Consider the following 22,810-nt stretch of genomic DNA (forward strand, 5'->3'; position numbering starts at 1 on the left):
CTTACTGTAATACCATTGATATAGCATATAACAATTATAATAATGATGACATACAGTGGCAGGATTATATAGCAATCAACATAATACAATTTAATCTACTGGCTGTTCTCACCTAAAATCAAATCCCCTTGAGGCACACATCGGACTTCCCCATCCTTCCGCATCACCCACCAAGTGCACCCAGGTCCTTGAGCAAAAGCAATCCCACGAATGGGTTTGCCTTTGCCTGAGGCAGGACTAACCCAAACTGTTTTCCCTAGCATATTTTTTATGTGCACTACAGGAACTTTATCCCCTTCTACAGTATGTAAAAGTTTTGATTGGGCAGGGCCAGCTCGATTGGCAGATCCTCTAGTGTTGACTAACCAGGTGGCCTTTGCTAGATGTGTATCCCAATGTTTGAAGGTCCCACCACCCATTGCTCTCAATGTAGTCTTTAACAATCCATTGTATCGCTCGATTTTCCCAGAGGCTGGTGCAGGATAGGGGATGTGATACACCCACTCAATGCCGTGCTCTTTGGCCCAGGTGTCTATGAGATTGTTCCGGAAATGAGTCCCGTTGTCTGACTCAATTCTTTCTGGGGTGCCATGTCGCCATAAGATTTGCTTCTCAAGGCCCAGGATAGTGTTCCGGGCAGTGGCATGGGGCACGGGATATGTTTCCAGCCAGCCGGTGGTTGCTTCCACCATTGTGGAGCACATGGCGCTTCCCTTGACGGGATTGTGGGAGTGTGATATAGTCAATCTGCCAGGCCTCTCCATATTTGTATTTCAGCCATCGTCCTCCATACCAAAGAGGCTTTAACCGCTTGGCTTGCTTGATTGCAGCACATGTTTCAGATTCATGGATGACCTGTGTGATAGTGTCCATGGTCAGGTCCACCCCTCGATCACGAGCCCATCTATATGTTGCATCTTTTCCCTGATGACCTGAGGTGTCATGGGCCCACCAAGCCATAAAGAATTCACCCTTATGCTGCTAGTCCAGATCTACCTGAGCCACTTCAATCCTAGCAGCCTTGTCTACCTGTTGATTGTTTTGATGTTCTTCAGTGGCCCGGCTCTTAGGTATATGAGCATCTACGTGACGTACTTTCACAACCAGATTCTCTAGCCGGGACACAATATCTTGCCACAATGGGGCAGCCCAGATGGGTTTACCTCTGCGTTGCCAGTTACTCTGCTTCCATTGCTGCAACCACCCCCACAGAGCATTTGCCACCATCCATGAGTCAGTATAGAGATAAAGTATTGGCCATTTTTCTCGTTCAGCAATGTCTAAAGCCAGCTGGATGGCTTTCACCTCTGCAAACTGACTCGATTCACCTTCTCCTTCTGCAGTTTCTGCAACTTGTCGCATAGGACTCCATACAGCCGCCTTCCACCTCTGATGTTTTCCCGGTCAGAGGCAGGGCCCCTCTGATCCTGGTCAGAGTATTCGTTACTCACTTCCTGTAAAAATGACTTAGAAGTCCCTTCAAGAGGATCAGAAGTAAGATCAGCCCTTCTACTCTGTCTGGAAACTGGAGCGGCATTTTTCCTGGAAGAATCCCCTTTTGTGGTTGGTTTTCCTTGCAACTCACATATCTGTGTATCTAGGACCGAGGTAGGTTTTCCATCCCACTTCCTCATGTCCTCTCCGTGGTCACGCAGGTAAAACCACAGGGTGCCCCGTGGTGTGTACTTTCTATATTCTCTCTCTGGAGTAGAGGAACGCTTACTCCTAATAGCTGAGATGCTGGTCCGTACAGGTGGGAAGTAAGACATATCCTCTTTGAATTGCTGGAACTCTCGGGACAGTTTCTCAGCTAGTATGTCTGGCAATTTCTCCACAGCTGAGATGAGGGAGGAAGAGAGACTTTCTTCGTATTGCCAGAGTCAGCCAGTCAATTCATCCACCGTTGGTCCCTCTTCATCTTTCCAGTCCATTACTGCCAATGCGTTAGCATGCAACGGTGTGCTCCATACAAACTTCCACCACATGGGTCATGTGGAGTGGACTTCATCTGGATCTGTGGGTAACTGCCCATCATCTGGGTCATAATAAACCATTTCCCGCATGGCTAATTCCCTCAGGTACTGGATACCTATCTCCATGGTGGTCCACTTGCCTGGGTGACATACAACATCTTCCTTGAAGGGGTACCTTTCCCTCACGCCCGATAGAAGTCGCCTCCAGAGGCTGAGGGCTTGTGGTTTTTTTCCAATCGCCTTGTCAATGCCCCCTTCCCTAGAAAGGGATCCCAACTGCTTGGCTTCCTTACCCTCTAATTCCAAGCTACTTGCCCCATTATCCCAGCATCAGAGCAGCCAGGTGATAATGTGCTCGCCTGGACGACGGCTGAAATCTTTTCGCATAGCTCGCAGCTCACTCGGGGATAGGGATCGGGTGATTATCTCTGGTTCTGCCTCTTCCTCCTGTTCTCATGATGACCCTGGTTCATCTTCATCCCTTACTAAGCGAACTGATTTTTTTGTATATTTTTTTTTATGTACAGGGGCAACTGATATCGGCACGGGTTGGTTCTCTGGTTCAGCTTTAGTGCCTGTCGCCGGGGCTGGAGGGGCTGCAGTGCCTGTCATCTTGTTGTCAGATCCAGAGACCTTCTCTTCCCCTTGAGGGTACTGAACAGTGTTGAACAGAGCTCGGTAGGCATGGGCCAGGCCCCAGCACATTGCAGTGATTTGTGTCTCCCTGGAATTGTCGGGGTGACAGCATACTTTTTCCAAATGTTCTACTAGTTTTTCAGGATTCTGCACTTGTTCAAGGGTGTAGTTCCAAAACCCTGGAGGTCCCCACCGTCCTAGGCATTTGCCCATGCTACCCCACACACCCTGCCACTCATAACTCTGCAGCTTTGGGGCAGATCTCGGGGTGATCCTCTTCTTAAATAGTTGTTTAATCCTGAACAACACCTGAACCACATTCAGGAACATGCGAGTTCCTAGCAATAGGACCATGTTAATTTCAACATTCCAAGGATATTCAAAATTTTCAAAATTCTCAAACACTACTGTAATCAGCCTGGAGGAGGAGGGGAAGGTGAAGGAAGGTGTCTCCCCCATAGATTGGCTCTCTGAGGAGAAAAGGTAAAGGGTACAATTATTAATAGTTTCTGCTAGATAGCTCCCGAAGTACAGAGATAATGGCAATGCTGAGTACAAATACCGGATTAGTCCCACGACCGATAATTTTATCGTACCATAAACCAGTGTTACATAGTACAGCAAAGCGAAAACCTTATTCCACCTCACCTTATGGGTGATAAGCAGCAGCACAGGGACTATATACGGCAAGTGAGGTGATACATAACACAACTCTAAGAACGAACGCCACAACTCTAAGAGCCAATAACCCAACATTGTGACCAGCGACTATTAAACTAATACAATGAATGCTTATAACAAATTCGTTTTAACATGCTCTGGTCAGATCTGTCATTATCTCGACCCTTCATGCCCCACGTTGGGTGCCAAAAGGACTGTCGTGGTTTAACCCCAGCCAGCAAATAAGCACCATGCAGCCGCTCACTCACTCCCCCCCGCTCCCGGTGGGATGAGGAGGAGAATTGGGGAAAAAAAAGTAAAACTCATGGGTTGAGATAAGAACAGTTTAATAACTAAAGTAAAATAAAATAATAACAATAGTAATAATAAAAAATATAATAATAATAGTAATGAAAAGGAATATAATAACAAGAGAGAGAAATAAAACCCAAGAAAGACAAGTGATGCACAATGCAATTGCTCACCACCCACTGACAGATGCCAGAGCCGCGATCTGCCCCTCCCAGCCAACTCCCCCCTGTTTATATACTGGGCATGATGTTCCATGGTATGGAATACCCCTTTGGCTAGTTCAGGTCAGCTGCCCCGGCTCTGCTCCCTCCCAGCTTCTTGCACACCTGCTTGCTGGCAGAGCATGGGAAACTGAAAAGTCCTTGGCTTAAGATAAGCGCTACTTAGCAACAACTAAAACATCAGCGTGTTATCAACATCATTCTCCCACTAAATCCAAAACCCAGCACTGTACCAGCTACTAAGAAGAGAGTTAACTCTGTCCCAGCCGAAACCAGGACACTTAGTTACAGAGAGCCTGTAGTGCATACACTAGATGGTAGGGTGATAGGAATAGAGACAAAAGCAGCTTTAAATATAATTTTTTGCAGCAGTGGCCCATACAGAAGCAGAAATGAAGTATCTATTTTTCATCCACTGGCTTTCCCTGACCTTTCCTTTAAAGAAAAAGATATTAAGTTGACTTTCTGTTCCCAATTATCCTTGCACACAATGTTGCTGTGAAATGGAGTCTTAAGGTCCATATTGTGTCAGATCCTATTTCATTAAAGCTCCCTTTATGAATGCTAAACTACCTGCTGCTGGCTTGTGGTAAAGTTCAGTCCTGCCAGTTATTTCATTACCCATTTCTAATCTAATCAGATTCTGACTCTTTATGTTCTTTCCCAGAATATAGGGCAGGTGTGACGGATGCACTCAACTCCTTAACCAAACTAGCAGTAGTTTGGTACAGGCTCCAAAGGAGGTAAAGGCCTAAGCCGTAACCGGGCCAAGAACTTCTCTAGTTCCAATCTGTTCTCTGAAAACCCACAAAGGAACAGAGTGACACGGTGAGCATTGATGCATATGAGCTTGGAACGCCGATCATGCGATTAACACATGAATAGCAGGTGGCTTTTCCAAGACTCATTTATCAAGGAACAAAGAAAGTTGTGGGTACAAGGAGTCTCATGCATACCTTTTCCATCGCATGTAATTTGACTACAAGCCAACCACTTTATTCCATAAATATGACAGCCTAAGTGAGCCTTCTTTGAGCTCTCCCTGCTAAGCAGCCTGGCTGCATGGCGGTGATCTCCTCTTGAGCTGGGACGCCTCTCAAGGTTAATCCTCGAGGCAGAGAGACCTCTTGCCAACTGCAGATCTTTGGCAAGTGACCGATATCGCGTATAACCTTGTATTATAGTGCACTAAGATTTTGCATTGGTAACTTTGATTTTTCTCTTGGTAACTTTGATTCTGTCTTGGTAGTTTTGAATCGTTGTTATATTCTTTGTGCAGTACAGTAATAGAGTGAACCTTGCCATCGAACTTTGTTAAGTCGCACTTTTACAACATCATATTTCAATAAAACCACTTTTGCTAATACCTTTGAAAGTGGTTCTTTAAGTGGTCTAAATTGCCCATTTGCGACAAATTGGCATAGTTGGCAGGATCCTAAATCAGGATTCGCGACAGCAGGAAACTAAGTTTCTGCCTTCCCTTTCTTAAAACATGAAAAATATGTATTTTCCTCAGTTTAGCTGCTTTCAGATGGTACTGCAGTATCTTCTGCCTCTGTGTTGATACTCATTCTCAGGAAAACCAAAGCTTCCATTTCCTAGACATTTGAGCATACTCATGGGAAAGAGGACTTTTGTGGAGATGGTGAGGAGGAAAGTCCAATTCAAACCTCTTGAGCAGCACAATGAAAACTTATTTTATTTAATGTATTTTTCTCCTGGTATTCTTGCTCACTCTCTCATTTTTGCTCACTGAACAGGGATCCTCTGTGGACTTTTGAGAGAAAAACACCAAAGTGCTGGCACAGGATCCAGCTTTAAACCACTTCCGCAGTGGGAGCAGATCTAGGCTTCTTAGGGGCTCTGGAATAAATAAGCCCAATACTTTTTTAAAATTATAACCACCTTCCCAGGAGCCTGAGGTGCTCAGGGGCTCCACCACACCATGTCCCTCGAGGGGCACACCTGGTCCTGCCCCCTACTTCAGCCCCAAAAGGACCAATACCTCGTGCGGTAGCTTTACAGCCACCTACTTCAAATCCTGTGCTGCAGAAATCTTGCATCTGCAAAATGGGGTTTTAGGATTGCTGCACACTGCTGTTGCTTTATTTATCATAAGCAGACAAGGTGCGATAAGGATCATATTTGTCTTTGGAAGCAAGTGGAGGAATGAGTGTGGCTGCCACTCAGCCTTTTCCTGGCAAGCACTTGGTGTGCACGGAGCCAGCCAGCACCTCAGACATTTACAGGAAAACCCATTGCTCTTATCACCTGGTTACACAATAAATAGCCAGATTGCACAACAGTGTTTAGAAAATAAATGTCTTAAGGATTTCACCAAACAGTTTAGCTAGTTCATTAAAACTCTTAATAAACACAGTTTTCACATATGGGTATTTGCAAATTTTACCATTAAAATCCCATTAAGTCTGTTGGCCCCAGTCTTGCTTTTTAAGTAGTATCATAATTTAATTTAATAATTTAATTATACACTATAGAGGGTGTGACCCAGATTAACTCCTGAAGTACAAACTACTGGTTATAGTAGCCTCACAGGGAATGGGTGATAACATTACCGACTATGTTTCTATGATTAAAGATTCAAATATTAAATTTTAATTCCTTAATGGGAAGTGGCAACACTACACCACTTGTGCCTAAGGGAAAAGGTACATATCTGGGTGCAACACATAGTAGCAGGAACACAGGACTGATCACGCTTCCATACTTCTCTCACTGTAAATTGCTCAGATGGACCAGGATGCCTGTAAATCTCATTCTTAGAGCAGTGAAGGAGCAAGCATATTTTCTTTTTCAGTGCCTGAGGTCTGGATAAAGCAGAAGTCGTACCTGGACAGTCCTCCCAGTCATAGCAGGTGTCATAGCCACAGGACACTTTCTTCAAGCTATTTGTAGAGAGCTTTGCCCTTTCAATAGCCCAATCTATGTTGGCGTAACCATGACAAAGGCCAGCATACAAGAAATGAAATGACTGCTCTCCAAGGCATAACTCAGCTGAATACTGACAGCTGGGCTTGGTCACATACTGTTTGGAAACAGCATGTAGCACAGATGTCTTCTGAGTAGTGGCTGCCCCAAAGAAAAAGGAAAAATTATTTTAGCAGGCTGTGGAACAAGTCTATGCTTCTAAATGCTCCACCAGCATAGGATGAAACACAGCAAAGCCATGGCCAGGTTGGATATCTGTCTAAAAACCTAAGGCTGTCCCAGTGTGGTGGGTTGACCTTGGCTGGACGCCAGGTGCCCACCAAGCCGCTCTATCACTCCCCCTCCTCAGCTGGACAGGGGAGAGAAAAAATACAATGAAAGGCTCGTGGGTCAAGATAAGGACAGGGAGATCACTCACCAATTACTGTCACAGGCAAAACAGACTCGACTCGGGGAAAAATTAGTTTAATTTATTGCCAATCAAAATCAGAGTAGGATAATGAGAAATAAGAACAAATCTAAAAACACCTTCCCCCCACCCCTCCCTTCTTCCCGGGCTCAACTTCACTCCCGCCTTCTCTACCTCCTCCCCCCGAGCAGTGCAGGGGGACAGGGAATGGGGGTTGCGGTCAGTTCATAATGCTTTGTCTCTGCCACTCCTTCCTCCTCACACTCTTCCCCTGCTCCAGCATGGGGTCCCTCCCACGGGAGACAGTCCTTCATGAACTTCTCCAGCGTGGGTCCTTCCCACGGGTTGCAGTCCTTCAGGAACAGACTGCTCCAGTGTGGGTCCCCCGCAGGGCCACAGGTCCTTCCAGAAAATCTGCTCCAGCGCGGGCTCTCTATGGGGTCACAGCTTCCTTCAGGGCACATCCACCTGCTCCAGCATGGGGTCCTCCACGGGCTGCAGAGTAGATATCTGCTCCACTGTTAACCTCCATGGGCTGCAGGGGGACAGCCTGCCTCACCATGGTCTTCACCAGGGGCTGCAGGGGAATCTCTGCTCAGGCACCTGGAGCACCTCCTCCCCCTCCTTCTTCCCTGACCTTGGTGTCTGCAGAGTTGTTCCTCTCACATATTCTCACTCCTCTCTCCCAGCTGCTGTTGCGCAGCAGTTTTTACCTCTTCTTCAATATGTTATCACAGAGGCGCTACCACCGTTGCTGATTGGCTCAGCTTTGGCCAGCAGCGGGTCCGTCTTGGAGCCGGCTGGAACTAGCTGTGTCCGACATGGGGGAAGCTTCTGGCACCTTGTCACAGAAGCCACCCCTGCAGCCCCCCTGCTACCAAAACCTTGCCACGCAAACCCAATACATTCCACCCCTCGCCTCTGTGAATCACATATTTAAGAATTATCATTAAAATACACATTCATCATAAAATCTACAATCTTCACAAACTTCACTTACATCAACAAAAAGAATTCCCCACACCAAAATCAAAATAACATCATCACAACACCGATGAAAGTGGACAATTTACACACACTCCACCCCTCGTCCCTTCACCACAATTACAGCAACAGAAATTCCCCACAATTATTCCACTCTCCACTCTAGCAATGTTCAGTCCATGTTTTGCCCATTACCTCTCCCAATTACTATCCTTATGTTGAATTCCTCATGCCCCACGTTGGGCACCAAAAAGGACTGTAGTGGGTTGACCTTGGCTGGCCGCCAGGTGCCCACCAAGCCGCTCTATAACTCCCCCTCGTCAGCAGGACAGGGGGGAGAAAATAAGATGAAAAAACTTGTGGGTCGAGATAAAGGCAGTTTAATAAAGAAAAGCAAAGGCCACGTGTGGAAGCAAAGGAAAACAAAAACTATTATTCTCTACTTCCCATCAGCAGGCGATGTCCAGCCACTTCCTGGGAAGTATGGCCTCAGTACGTGTAGCGGTTGCTTCGGAAGACAAACGTCTTAATAACGAATGCCCCCCCCCGCTTTCTTAAGAGGAGTCCTTTCTCAGTTTTTATTGCTGAGCACGACGTCATATGGTATGGAATATCCCTTTGGTCAGTTTGGGTCAGCTGTTCTGGCTATGTCCCCTCCCAACCTCTTGCCCACCCCCAGCCTACTGGCCTTTGGGGTGTTATCAACACCTTTCTAGCTACAAATACAAAGCACAGAACTATGAGGGCTGCTGTGGGGAAAATTAACTCCTTCCCAGCTAGACACAATACACTCAGCTACTGCAGGACCTGGACCTGATACAGCATAGTGCTGTGAGGTGAGGAAGCTTTGGTCCTGTCCAACAGATGGGAGGTGAAGGACATGTGCCTGCATAATAAAACAGGAGGTGCTGTTACCTCCACAAGACGTGGGACACTTCCACAGGCCCTGGGGTGGCTTCACTGAGTTAACGCAGCACTGCAGCAGTGTGTGCAAGTCTGCCTCTGAGGCACAGTTAGTTTGGGACTTGTGGCAGGCAAACACAGCCATGCTGCTTGTAGTTTCTGTATTGCTCTTGGTTCCTGAGTGGATCCGTTCTCAGCAAGTGCATGTATTTCCAAGCAGCATCATGTTGTGGAGCTCAGTCATTTCCTAGAGAGAGGGAGCAATACAGCTCACCTAGTTTAGCCTCTTAAGAGTTAAGCTTATAGCTTTGGTCATCAAAGCCTCTCTAGTTATCAGAGGATTCTGCCTATGTACTTTTGACAATGTCTATCACCCTCTGAACATGCTCTCTCTCTACCCTCTTGAGAGAGAGAAGATACTTGGTTATTTGGGGGCTGACATGAATGAGATTAATCCCATGCCAAGGGGCTTGCCTGTGGTCACACAGGAGCCCTGTGGTGGAATGTGTGTTGATCTCAGCCCTACAACAGCCCAGTTCATATTCAATCTGTGCTCATCTTTCCCATCTCCAGCCCCATGCCACGCCTCCACCCTGGCCAGTCCTCCAGGATAACCCTCTCTTCACTTGAAGGCTCAAAGGTCTGTGCAGATCATGTGTAAGGAAACCGTAAACCCGAGTCTTATGTATTTTTATATGCTCTGGAGACTAAAACATACAGTGTATTTTGCAGCATGTTAATCTGAAAAAGGTGAATCTGAAACGCAAGGAACATGACCTATTATAGCAAGGTGATGACAGTGAAAATATAGAATTTGGAGGAAAAAAGGGAAGAAAAGGAAGAGTGGGGATCTCCAGTAGCAGATGGCAATGTAGACTAGAAGGATGTGCCATGGTGTGCCATTTGGTTAATGTCATATTGTTCATTTATTTCATAGGCTATAAATGGGGTTGCAATTTGGATGCAGAGGCATATATCTGAACAGAGAGTAACCCTGAAGTTGCTGTTGTCTTTTGTTACTCTTCCTGTTTTGAGTTTGCAATGGACTCTTAGTCTATCAGTGGAGAAACTGCAACTTTTTCTAATGAAAGTACTGTCCTGGTTTTGGCTGGGACAGAGTTAACTCTCTTCTTAGTAGCTGGTACAGTGCTGGGTTTTGGATTTAGTGTGAGAATAATATTGATTGATAACACGCTGATGTTTTAGTTGTTGCTAAGTAGCGCTTATCTTCAGCCAAGGACTTTCCAGTTTCCCATGCTCTGCCAGTAAGCAGGTGTGCAAGAAGCTGGGAGGGAGCAGAGCCGGGGCAGCTGACCTGAACTAGCCAAAGGGGTATTCCATACCATGGAACGTCATGCCCAGTATATAAACAGGGGGGAGTTGGCCGGGCGGCGCGGATCGTGGCTCAGGAACTAACTGGGCATCGGTCAGCGGGTGGTGAGCAATTGCATTGTGCATCACTGGTGGTTTTTTGTTTGTTTGTTTGGGTTTTTTTTTTTTCCCTTCCTCCCCCTCCTTTTTGTTATATTCCTTTTCATTACTATTATTATTATTATATATTTCATTATTACTATTGTTAGTATTATATTTTACTTTAGTTATTAAACTGTTCTTATCTCAACCCACGAGTTTTACTTTTTTTTTCCCCCTCTTTCCTCCTCCTCACCCCACTGGGAGGGGGAAGGGGGAAGCAGCTGCGTGGTGCTTAGTTGCTGGCTAGGGTTAAACCACGACAAGTACTTAACTATAATCCTTTTCTGGAGACATACAAACACAGTGAGGTCCAACCTGCTTTTGTCCTGGATTGCAAACACCTCTAATCTTAGTTTGCACATCTGAAACAAAAGTGAGAGAGTTATTGTAACTAGTAACAAAGGGAACAGAAATATCTTAGACTTCTGCTGTAAAACCTAAAATGCATTTATTTTAGTTTATCCCATATTTCTCTCTTCAAAAGCTGCCATGGTTGGGATTCCACAAGTATGCATCAGTCTTTGCAAAAATCACTGGAAAAGTCTGTACAAGAAGAGAAGCTGAAGTTTCAACAGAATGCATTCTCCTAATTTGCTTTCATAAAGCCTTGTTAACACAGCTGTTTGGGTTGGGGTTTTTTTGTTTGTTTGTTGGTTTTTTTTTTTTAAAGAAAACAGTTTCAGTATCTCAATTTCATAATTAAAGTGCAAGTACATTGCACCCAAAAATTCTGAACTTAATGCAGAAGTTTGGGGCTGAAATTATAGGGCACTGTGGTAGGCACAAAGTAAAAGCAAAATTAATGAACAGTTGCTATATGTCTTAAAACCAGTCATCTGCCTCCTAGTTCTAGCTAGCTAAAATAAACTGTGCTGTGGATACCAGCAGTATAGAAACAGTAAAGCAGGGATACTAACCTTTTTCACATGTAATAGATCTCAAAATAGGAGGTATCCAGAACAGGTCTGTCGTGGTTTAACCCCAGTCAGCAGCCAAGCACCACACAGCTGCTACCTCACTCCCCGTCCCCCTCCCCCTGCTCCCGGTGGGATGGGGAGGAGAATCGGGAAAGAAGGCAGAACTTGTGGGCTGAGATAAGAACAGTTTAATAACTAAAGTAAAATATAATACTAACAATAATAATAATGAACTATAATAATAATAATAATAATAGCAATGAAAAGGAATATAACAAAAAAAAAGAAGGGGGGGAAGGAAAAAAAACCCAGTGATGCACAATGCAATTGCTCACCACCCGCTGACCGATGCCAGAGCAGCGATCTGCCCCTCCCGGCCAACTCCCCCCTGTTTATATACTGGGCATGACGTCCTATGGTATGGAATATCCCTTTGGCTAGTTCAGGTCAGCTGTCCTGCCTATGCTCCCTCCCAGCTTCTTGCACACCTGCTTGCTGGCAGAGCATGGGAAACTGAAAAGTCCTTGGCTTAAGATAAGCGCTACTTAGCAACAACTAAAACATCAGTGTGTTATCAACATCATTCTCACACTAAATCCAAAACCCAGCACTGTACCAGCTACTAAGAAGAGAGTTAACTCTGTCCCAGCCAAAACCAGGACAAGGTCTTTCCCACAAGTATACTGTGTTTGACCAGTGACTATAAACCCAGCTTGGCAGCTTAGCTTCATGGTTTCACCAATGTTGTACTGTTGTTTAAATGGGGAAATTGTGATACTTTCAGATGTTAGTGGTCTGAGGCATACTGAGGCTGTAATAAACAAGAAAAAAAATATAATTCTTGTTGGTTTTATGGTGTGCGGATATTTACAGCAAGTCATAATGCTTCAGTTGAAGAGCCATAAAGACACTCAATAACACTGAACATTTGACTGACATTCAAAACTAATAAATATTTAACATAATTAAGTCTAGAAATTTTCAGTGCACTGTCATGTCAGTATAGTCCGTAAAAATATTTTTCAATCAATAACTAAATAATTACAATGTGTTTCTAATGTATGCTAGTATGAGTAATTTAATCTTACAGTTTAAAAATAATAAGAATGGCATTAAAAGCATATTTTATTTTTTCTTTTGTAAATGAAGCTATTAAAACAATTAAAATGAATGGCTTGTAAGTATATTCAGGTAAATTTTTTTGATAAAATGAACACTAAGTCATTGAAATCACACTGAATTCTAGAAAACTATTGGAATCTCTCCTGTTAGCAAACCCAGGCCAGTTCTGATCCTTAATTCTTAATTGGACTATAAATACTTCAAGACATTGATTTATGTAGGGATTTTCAAGGCAGCCTGGGGAGGGGGGTGGTTAGAGAGACATCATCCATTTAATATAAAAAGTAGTAGTCAAATTCCTCCAAGAACACTTTCTTCAGCATAACTGTCATTAACTTAAAGATATCTATATAAGTCCGGAAACAAAAGATGAGTCCTCCTGTTAAAGATATTTAAAGCTAGACAAGAGAAGGACTTCACAGCATCCATCTGAGGGTTTTCTAAAGCATTGAATATTACAATATCCTTACAAAGCACATAATAGTAACACTTCTGAATTGAAAGAGGAATGATGTAGTGACTCAGTAGGTTTTTGCCATCTCTAGTGTGAATACATGAAATACCTTCTTAAAATGCTATCTCTTCAGATATCATTACAGATTCTTTTGTTAAAACTTGTATTATAATCTATTTTGTGTCTTTTACTTCCACTTCTGTTTTGTTGCTGGGCTAAATCAGTTTTCTCTTTCTTATGTTGACATTCAACAGGTTGCTGTGTCCAGGTTTGATCTGGCAGACACCAAAGGAATTGATAGCCACAGAGGACATGACCACTCACACAGGCAATTTTGGCTTCTTCCTCCACAGCATACTGGTTCTTTTCATTCTAAAAAAAAAAAAACCCAAAAAACCAACAAACAAACCAACCCACAAAAAAACAAAAAAAAACAACCCCCAAAAGAAAAAATAAACCCAACCCCCAAAAAACTCCCCCAAACCAAAACAAAAAGCCCCTCCCCTCCTATCTATGGTAATGAGAATAGATATTGTCAAAAGAAACAATGATAAAAGCCTGATGATGTGATGTAATAAATGCTTGCTTTTCCTACTCTGAAATAGGAGTCATCCACTCACCTGTATAATGATATGTTCGTCCAGCTGCACTAACTGATGTCATGGTTACAAAATGAGGATTCAAGGACCACTGTTTGAAATGGATTTTACCTTGCCTTTGCTTCGGTTGCTGGTGGACTTTGGTGGACTAGAGTCCCACAGCATGCCACATACACAGCAACATGCTTGCTAGCACAGTAGCTAGTTTGGATATGAGAGGCTGTAAAATTTGCCAGCTCTGCAACTACTACACTTTCCTTCCTCACTCACTCATTTTTCATTCATGCTCACCCTGATAAAGCCATTTTCTGGTGGGTCTGGCCTGGAGCATCCAGACTCAGGTTCACCAATCAATATATCCTCTTCTCTCCTTGCTTCATAATCATTTATACAAGGAGCCCCTCCGAAAAGTAAAAATTTGCTGGTAAGGATGTGTCTTAAGCAGTGATGTCACCAAATCACAATGGCAGAATGTCAGGAGCTTTGGACAGAAATGCTGAGGGCTTCCCTGCCCCCCCCCCCCAAATGGTGAAAAAGCTTTATTCCACTAAATAAAAGACATCAAAAGTAGCAGGTGTTGATAGGAGGCAGATTGTGAGAGCACTAAAGAAAGTGATAGATACAGGGCTACAATTTCTATCAACATAACTCATGAAATATTTTTATAGAGTAAGAGAAAGAGGCAAAGAACAGTAGATGGAGGAAGTCTCTAAAGGGTCCACATGATTTGGATGGGTTTAAGATATTGTAGTCAAAACCAGACTGTTGCTATCAGACAATGGTTAAAGGAGGTTGGTCTCTGTGAGCATGGAGCTGTACAGCCCGTGGTGTCTAACTGAGATGAGTAACAAAGAACTGTGGAGCCCATTGCTTTTCATCCTCTCCTATCCATTCCAGAATCTCCGCTGTAGTCATTACAGCAGGGATGATGAAAATCCTGTTTTGGCTCTTGGTTCCAGCAGAAAAACTGAATCTGTACAAAGCCTTGCTCTTGAAGATGCAAGAAACTGAGCCAGTTTGGGGTTGCAGTTATGATTTTAAGTTGAAACCGTGCAAAATTGGCATGTCAGACATACTCAAAGCAGGAATATGAAAAGCTTGGTAGTTCCAGTGGAATTCTCTCTGAGACTGAGTTCAGACCTAAACCTCTAAGAGAAGAGGATGTGATATTAAAAAAAGGGAAACTGAAAACTCCCATGAATGGAAGCAGATGAGTTCTCCATGGCTTTGGACAAGAAGCCATACAAAGCAGCATAAGAGGTCTACAGGCATACTTTAGTATGTAATTCATCAGCCATTTTCTAGGAATAAACAATGAATAAATGCAAACTTGAAGCAAGTTGCGAAGATTTTCAGACATTTCCTTCTCTCAGCCCTCACCACAGAAGTTCAGGCAGGAGAGTTGTCTGCTATTTCTCCTTGGTAGTCACAAAGCCACTCTGGAGGGCTCCTTAACTCTGCCCCATGACTATGAAGATCTTTTGATCTACCATCTTCTTACCTGTCCATGAACACAGAGACATAACAGTCTTCCTCTTCTTCCTGTTCACCCTCACAGGGCTTCCTGCTGTTCATCAGGGAGGGGTTATTACACTCCCAGGTCATCCTTGTCTTGAAGGAAGCATTGCATGAACTCCATTCAGACCAGCAACCCCAGTGGCCATCTACAGCAACTGCAAGAAATAAAAGAAATCCCATCTTTTGATAAATCTGTACCATACATAGTATTTCTCTTAAGGGATGGTGGTGAATTCATAATAGCTGTTTTCAGAGGATTTAAAATTGTTACTGTTAAGGGAGTAGATTGTCTCTAGAATGTGAAGTTTTCCAAAGAGATTGTCAGCCAAATTCCAGCTGCTTCATGAGAGCCTAAAATATACTTTCCTTTCCAGTTTTGGTTGGTAACATTCAAACCCAGAAACAGCTTATTTTCTACTTCTATTGCACAAACAGATGTTTGAGTTTTATGGTGCTGACAACCTTTTTAGATAACTCATGAAACACTGAGCTATCAAATAAATCTGAGCTCTAACACCAAGTCTAAACCCCAAATCTACTTCCCATGCAAGCTAAATTAAAACACCACTGTCTTTTCTTACCCCTGGGGTATCTGTCTGTGCCACCATGAAGCATTTGTCTGTGCCACCATGAAGCATTATATGAAAATTTTTATTTACACACCATTTCTTTTCTGCATGCAATACACTTTCTACATTCAGCTCTTTATCTGCATATCTTTGATTGCTTATTTCTTTCAAAATATTTCTTTATCAGGGTCAGATAATGAGGCCTGTAGCTGTCTGAGTCACTTTCCCTTCTGTCCCCTTTTGGTCCTGGAATATAAATAATATATAATAATATAATACTGTAAGTCTCTTCTGTTTCCTATAGGTATGGCATTAGTGCCAATTATTTCATTCAAAAAACTGTTTGCAGGAAATTGTTCTTTAAATTCTTCAGAATGATGATTATGTTCCCTCTCCTTAAGACAAGTTAAATTGAATTTTCCTTCCACATTGTAATCAACAATTGTTATATCCATTAGCCATTTTTTCTTAAGCATAATAGGCTATAGGAAAAACTAAGGAATGGGTTTCTTAATTTTTGCATCAATTATCTTTGATCTCAGCTTCATCCTTATTGCTGAACAGCTCATTTCCTATTATCTTAATTATGTAGCTAAGGAATCTTTTACTATGTCTTATAATTTCTTTTATGAGCCATGCCTATTCAGTTTGATTTTTTATTTTTAATCCTGCCTTTTGTCCTGGTTTTGGCTGGGATAGAGTTAATTTTCTTCCTAGTAGCTGGTATAGTGCAGTGTTTTGGATTTAGTAGGAAAATAATGTTGATAACACACTGATGTTTTTAGTTGTTGCTAAGTAGTGTTTATACTAAGTCAAGGACTTTTCAGCTTCTCATGGCCAGCCAGCAAGAAGGCTGGAGGGGAACAAGAAGTTGGGAGGGGACACAGCCAGGACAGCTGACCCAAACTGGCCAAAGGGATATTCCATACCATATGACATCATGCCCAGTATATAAACTGGGAGGAGTTGGCTGGGAGGGGTGGATTGCTGCTCGGGAACTAACTGGGCATCGGTCAACGAGTGGTGAGCAATTGCATTGTGCATCGCTTGTTTTGTATAGTCTAATTCTTTTAGTATTATTATTGTAATTTTTAAATTATTATTATCATTATCATTATTTTTCCTTCCTTTCTGTCCTATTAAACTGTCTTTATCTCAACCCACGAGTTTTACTTTTTTTTCTATTCTCTCCCCCATCCCACTGGGTGGGGAGAGAGCGAGTGGCTGCATGGTGCTTAGTTGCTGGCTGGGGTTAAACCACGACACCTTTATTCTTATACTTTCTGACCATCACCATGGGATAAGAAGTGCCATGGATTTAGTAAGGGAAGGTTATGTCAGATTCATCTTTGACAAAATTGCCATGGTGTTTTTGGTAAAAGGTACGATATTGTCCTGGTTTTGGCTGGGACAGAGTTAACTCTCTTCTTAGTAGCTGATACAGTGCTGGGTTTTGGATTTAGTGTGAGAATGATGTTGATAACACGCTGATGTTTTAGTTGTTGCTAAGTAGCGCTTATCTTAAGCCAAGGACTTTTCAGTTTCCCATGCTCTGCCAGCAAGCAGGTGGGCAAGAAGCTGGGAGGGAGCAGAGCCGGGGCAGCTGACCTGAACTAGCCAAAGGGGTATTCCATACCATGGAAGGTCATGCCCAGTATATAAACTGGGGGGAGTTGGCCAGGAGGGGCAGATCACTGCTCAGGCATCGGTCAGCGGGTGGTGAGCAATTGCATTGTGCATCACTGGGTTTTTTCATCCCCCCCTCCTTTTTTTGTTATATTCCTTTTCATTACTATTATTATATTTCATTATTACTCTTGTTAGTATTATATTTTACTTTAGTTATTAAACTGTTCTTATCTCAACCCATGAGTTTTACTTTTTTTTCCTTTCCTCCTCCTCACCCCACTGGGAGGGGGGAGGGGGAAGCGGCTGCATGGTGCTTAGTTGCTGACTGGGGTTAAACCATGACAGATATGAATTTATTATATCATGAGTGTTTTGGAAAAACATGCTAAGAACATAAAAAGTTAACATTGAAGACCTGTCCCAAGGAGCAGTTGTGACCAGCCCTTCCCCACCTGGCTGATGCCTCCCTGGCCGAAGACTTCCTGGGGGTCTTAGAGGGAAAATGAACAAACTAATGCTTTTCCTAATATCTTGCTAAATCCTGACTATCTTCCATGTTACCCAATAGATAACAGCATTGCAGTTTTGACTTGCATATATCCTGCCTGCAGAGTCTGAGCACCATGAAAGGTGTCTGAACAGAGCGACCTGGAGAGGGGCAAGGATAGGCTGTGTTTTAGGACTAACCCTTTAATGTTTCTGCAACGGCCTCAGCCATTTGGAAAATTGGGATGCCATAGTGGAATAACTAATGAACTTGAGACTTGGTGCAACAGAAATGAGCTGAAACTTGGTAGTTCTAAATGCAGGACTAAATATCACTATGCTAAGAAAAATACTTTTTGAAAGGCATTGGAATCTTAGGATTTGAAAATAACATGGAAGAGTAAGGTTCAGGTATTAGACAGTTAATTGTATGAAACCTTTACATGGTCAAAATCATTCAGATTTTTGTTTTTTAAATGAAATTTCAGAATTTTGTTCTATAGAAAATATAGAGAATTTAATTTTCAAATGATCTAGAAAAGCAACAATTAGCCTTCTCAGTTTTCCCATGCCACAGGAATTCCTGACTGCAGCCTGCTGTGCATTTTAGATCAGAAGGACCATATTTACATCATGACAGTATTACCCCAAATACCTGATTTGTAACCCGGAGCTTGTGTCTCACAGTTTTTGCCGTAGATGCCAGCCTGGCACAGGCAGAGGCACTCCGTCCCAGAAAGCACGGACCTGCTGTTGTTGGGGCATGAGGCACACTGGCAAGGGTCAAACCTGCCTGCGTATTCTCTCAGGGCTCTCCTCAGGTTGCGAGGTCTGGTCACGGCACATGGCACGTTCTTCACCAAATCAATGATGGGCAACACCTGGAAGACAGCCGTTCAGTAAGCAGTTACCTAGATGCAGCAGGGTCCTGCTGGGGGTTAGTTGCAGGATTTTAAAGGCACTAGAGCCTACACATGATGCTATATCACACAGGAGTCAGGCATGTTGAAAGTTATGGATGCTTTAAAGGAGCATGCCAGCACTATACATCTAGATTATCCTGTTTATATTGCTTTTATTGTCCCAGTTTAGGGCTTGGTGAGCCAGTGACAAAACCAACCAATTTCTACCATGTCTAAAAATTCAGGACACCATAGATGATGCAGGGTTTGCTTATACCTGATCCCTGCTATATGTGAGACATCCCTACACTGCCTTCAGGAGCTCAGCAGCTGCAGTGGGAGAAAGATCACTGCATGCTACATTCAGGCAGGTTTTGTCATTTGCCTCAAGTGCTTTGCCGCTGCTGCTGCTGCTGAGCAGCTTCTGTGCCAGCTGGGAAAGGAGGCAGCTCAGTGCACTCACAACAGTGCCGGCACAATGAATTAAACAAGCAAGACAGTGATACTAGGGGACTGCTGTTTTGTTTCAGTTTAGCTATACGCCATACCTTGCAATGTAGGCCTGACAAGGGAAAGAGCACAGGGAAAAAAGTGTTCCCAGCACCATGCACTGCTTTCCTGCACAGTAACTAACCCCTGCCCATGTCTGAGCTCCTGCTGATGCCAGAGTAATTCACTCACATTCCTCCCTCTTACTCCCACTGTCCATGGATAATGCAAACCTGGTGCAGCTTGTAAACTGAGATGCATAAGAAATAGCTTTAATATATGTTTTGTATGTTTATATTATGCCCATATTTGTGTGCATTCATATAACACACAGCATCATCCTGACTTAAAAGACAGAAAACACCTGCAGAGCTCTCTGAAGAGCTGCTAACTGGTGAGTGCTTTACTATCTCAATGTTTTTCTTGCTCTTCTCTTACCTCAAAGTCAATCACCACAGGATCGTCCTTTGTCGATTCCAGCCAGTTTGTAAAGACTGTGTCTCCTGGAAAAGCCCCCTTTTTCTCCCAGGCCAGAGCTGCAGCGTACTCTGACTTGCCACCCTTTACCAGAGAGACTGACCGTTCGGCTGACTCCAAAATGGAACCTGAAAGGGATTTCATTGCAGTATTGTCAGATAAAGGCCTTCAAAGCTAGTAGATGTAACAACATAGTTCTAAGAAAAAGTGTAAGAGGATATAAAAGAATATACTAAGATTAATTTTTTGAAGCTACCGGTGGAAGAATGAAGTCTAAGCTCAGAAAAACAATCCCCACTATGATGGCAGTCTGTCATATTCTTCCAAATGAAAGTGTGCGAGACCTCAGCCACAGAGATATTCAGAACTACATGAGACACTTGTGGAAAATGCATGGGATACAGCAGGTTCCTCTAGAAGGACACACCGCAAGGCAGGATTTTTAGTCCCAGCTACATCTGAGTAACTGGAATTGATCATAAAATGAGGACAAAAACATGGTGGAGGTGATGAAATCCCTGGTTTTAGTGATGCAGAACATGACTCTTGCCATTCTTGCAGAAAACACACCAACTTTCTGCAGTTCCTGAGACACATTTCTGGCATTGCCAGGAGACTCCTGCACCTAGATGTCTGCTTAGCACGAGGAAGATGAGAGGGGAAGGTCAGGGAGTGTGTTATTGCTGCCCAACCTCTCTCAACGAGCCCTGAGCAACCCTTAGAGAAGATCAGGGACTCGGTCACGATCATGTGTTTCTAGTTGTGCCCATTTCCCAGTTCAGCATGCCTGGCCCTGGACCCAGGGCTACGGGGAATGTTTGTCAGATCTGTGACTGTCTAGAAGAGCCAGTGCCACTGGATCCCCAATGATGGTGCTCCAGAGCAGAGGAAGAGCGCTCCTACATCATAATTACTTTTGCAAGCAAGAAGATGTTTCTGATTTTTACAGTGAAACACTGGCTCCTCTGACAGTGGTGGAAGAGCATCTGTAGTTCAACAAAGCTAGGTGGTCACCCAGGGCACTTAGTTGAGGGGAATGGTATCTCTCAGGGTAAGTAACAGGACATGGGCCCTGTTCTCATCATGGTCACCTTCATGTTTCACAGTCATCCTGTTTGTGGTGCATCTGGTACTGACTTTCTTTTTTTTCCGGAAGAACACACGCCTTGTTGTTTCTGTTCAGACACACTCCATCGATTCATCCACCACCAGACCTAGAAATACAACAGAGCAGCAGCTTCATCACCATAACCATGTGTCGTGGTTTAACCCCAGCCGACAGCTAAGCACCACGCAGCCGCTTGCTCACTGCCCCCCCACCCCTGGGATGGGGGAGAGAATCAGGAAAAAAAACTCGTGAGTTGAGATAAAGACAGTTTAATAGGACAGAAAGGAATGAAAAACAATGATAATGATAATAATAATAATATGACAATAGCAATACTAAAAGAATTAAACTATACAAAGTAAGTGGTGCACAATGCAATTGCTCACCACTCGTTGACCGATGCCCAGTTAGTTCCCGAGCCGCGATCCCCCTCCCAGTTAACTCCCCCCAGTTTATATACTGGGCATGATGTCATATGGTATGGAATAGCTCTTTGGCCAGTTTGGGTCAGCTGTCCTGATGGTGTCCCCTCCCAGCTTCTTGTGCCCCTCCAGCCTTCTTGCTGGCTGGGCACGAGAAGCTGAAAAATCCTTGACTTAGTATAAACACTACTTAGCAACAACTAAAAACATCGGTGTGTTATCAACATTCTTTTCCTACTAAATCCAAAACACAGCACTATACCAGCTACTAGGAAGAAAATTAACTCTGTCCTAGCCGAAACCAGGACACCATGTTACATGATGGCACTGTGCCTTCATGCTCCCACAATGAGGTGAGCCATTGCAGGTCTACCCTGCTCACTGGTTTCTTTCTGACCTCCACACTGTGCTCACGCTCCTCACTCACCACTGCCAGCACCTCACCTCTCTGGTCCCATCAGGCTCTGCCCATGTTCACCCTCTCCCAGACTCCTCTTCCCATTCCTGTCTGGGTATTTCTCCCATGTCACCTCTCCTGGGGTATCTGACACCCCCTCCTGCCACCAGCACCCTGTGGAACAGCCCTTTGCTGTTCACAGTCCGGTCATGCTTGCCCAGGGCGCTGCTCTGCAGAGGTCAGTGGTGGTGAGAACAGCACACCTCTCCCCCAGCCTGGGATGTGGCAAGACGCTGCTCCTCCTGGGACAGCAACAGTCACCTGCTCCTGCTACACTTGGGGCACAGGACACCGACCGGTTTAGGAGGAGACTTCACTACTGCAGGCACCCGCTTCCCCAAGTACAAACAGCACTGGACTGAGTCATGCTTACCAACCCCTTTAGGTATCCTCCCATACCCATACAAGTTACAGCAGTGGCATTAAGGATCACAGCTTTTAACCTTAGATTTCCACTTTTGTAGTATTGTCTTTTCATTTCGACAATCTGGCAGTCACAGGATTAGTTTTAGAGTAATTTCTAATCAATACCAACAACTTTAATAACTGTAGCCCAAAAGGTACCACTTACACATCTCAGACCTCAGTCCCACACTGAGGTATGCTGGAATACATTTTCCTGGTGGCACCTGGTCTTGATCTGAAAGTCTTAAGAGGCTTCCCTGAACACAATGATATTTACCAAGTAAGGAACCTCTTGAACTTTTCAAAATAAGACAGTGTAGAGTAAAAATTTCTTCTTGCTCTATTTAAGCAGTGTGGGCAATTCCTGGGTCTATGCAAGTCTAAAGTATTTTTTGCTGTTAGTTGGAGAACTTACTATGTGGTGTAAGGCCTAAAAACAGTGATAAGAAAAGCTGGTAAACAAATCATGATATTTTCTTGCTGAAGATTACTTACCTGAGTTCTTCAGTTCCTCAGAGCTGTACTGGCAAAGAACGTCATAGGAACCACCCATCTTCCCAGAGGTGTAGTAATGAGTGCCAAAGTCATCAAATATTCTGCTGTATAAAGTGTAGTTGTACTCCAGGGGCAGGTGGTTAAGTGCTTTTAGAAAGATGTCTGAGAGCTGCAGATCTGACTGTTTCATTGTGAAGTTTGCAACAGAAATGACTTTATGGACTCTAATAAAGTTGGAATT

General features: G+C 43.8%; 1 pseudogene; it reads right to left on the reverse strand.

Moving 5' to 3' along the window:
* Positions 1–4,513: 4,513 nt before the first annotated feature.
* Positions 4,514–22,810, reverse strand: LOC127027906 (complement component C6-like; annotated as a pseudogene).

Source organism: Gymnogyps californianus, unplaced genomic scaffold (genome assembly GCF_018139145.2).
Source record: "Gymnogyps californianus isolate 813 unplaced genomic scaffold, ASM1813914v2 HiC_scaffold_104, whole genome shotgun sequence".
Taxonomy (NCBI): domain Eukaryota; kingdom Metazoa; phylum Chordata; class Aves; order Accipitriformes; family Cathartidae; genus Gymnogyps; species Gymnogyps californianus.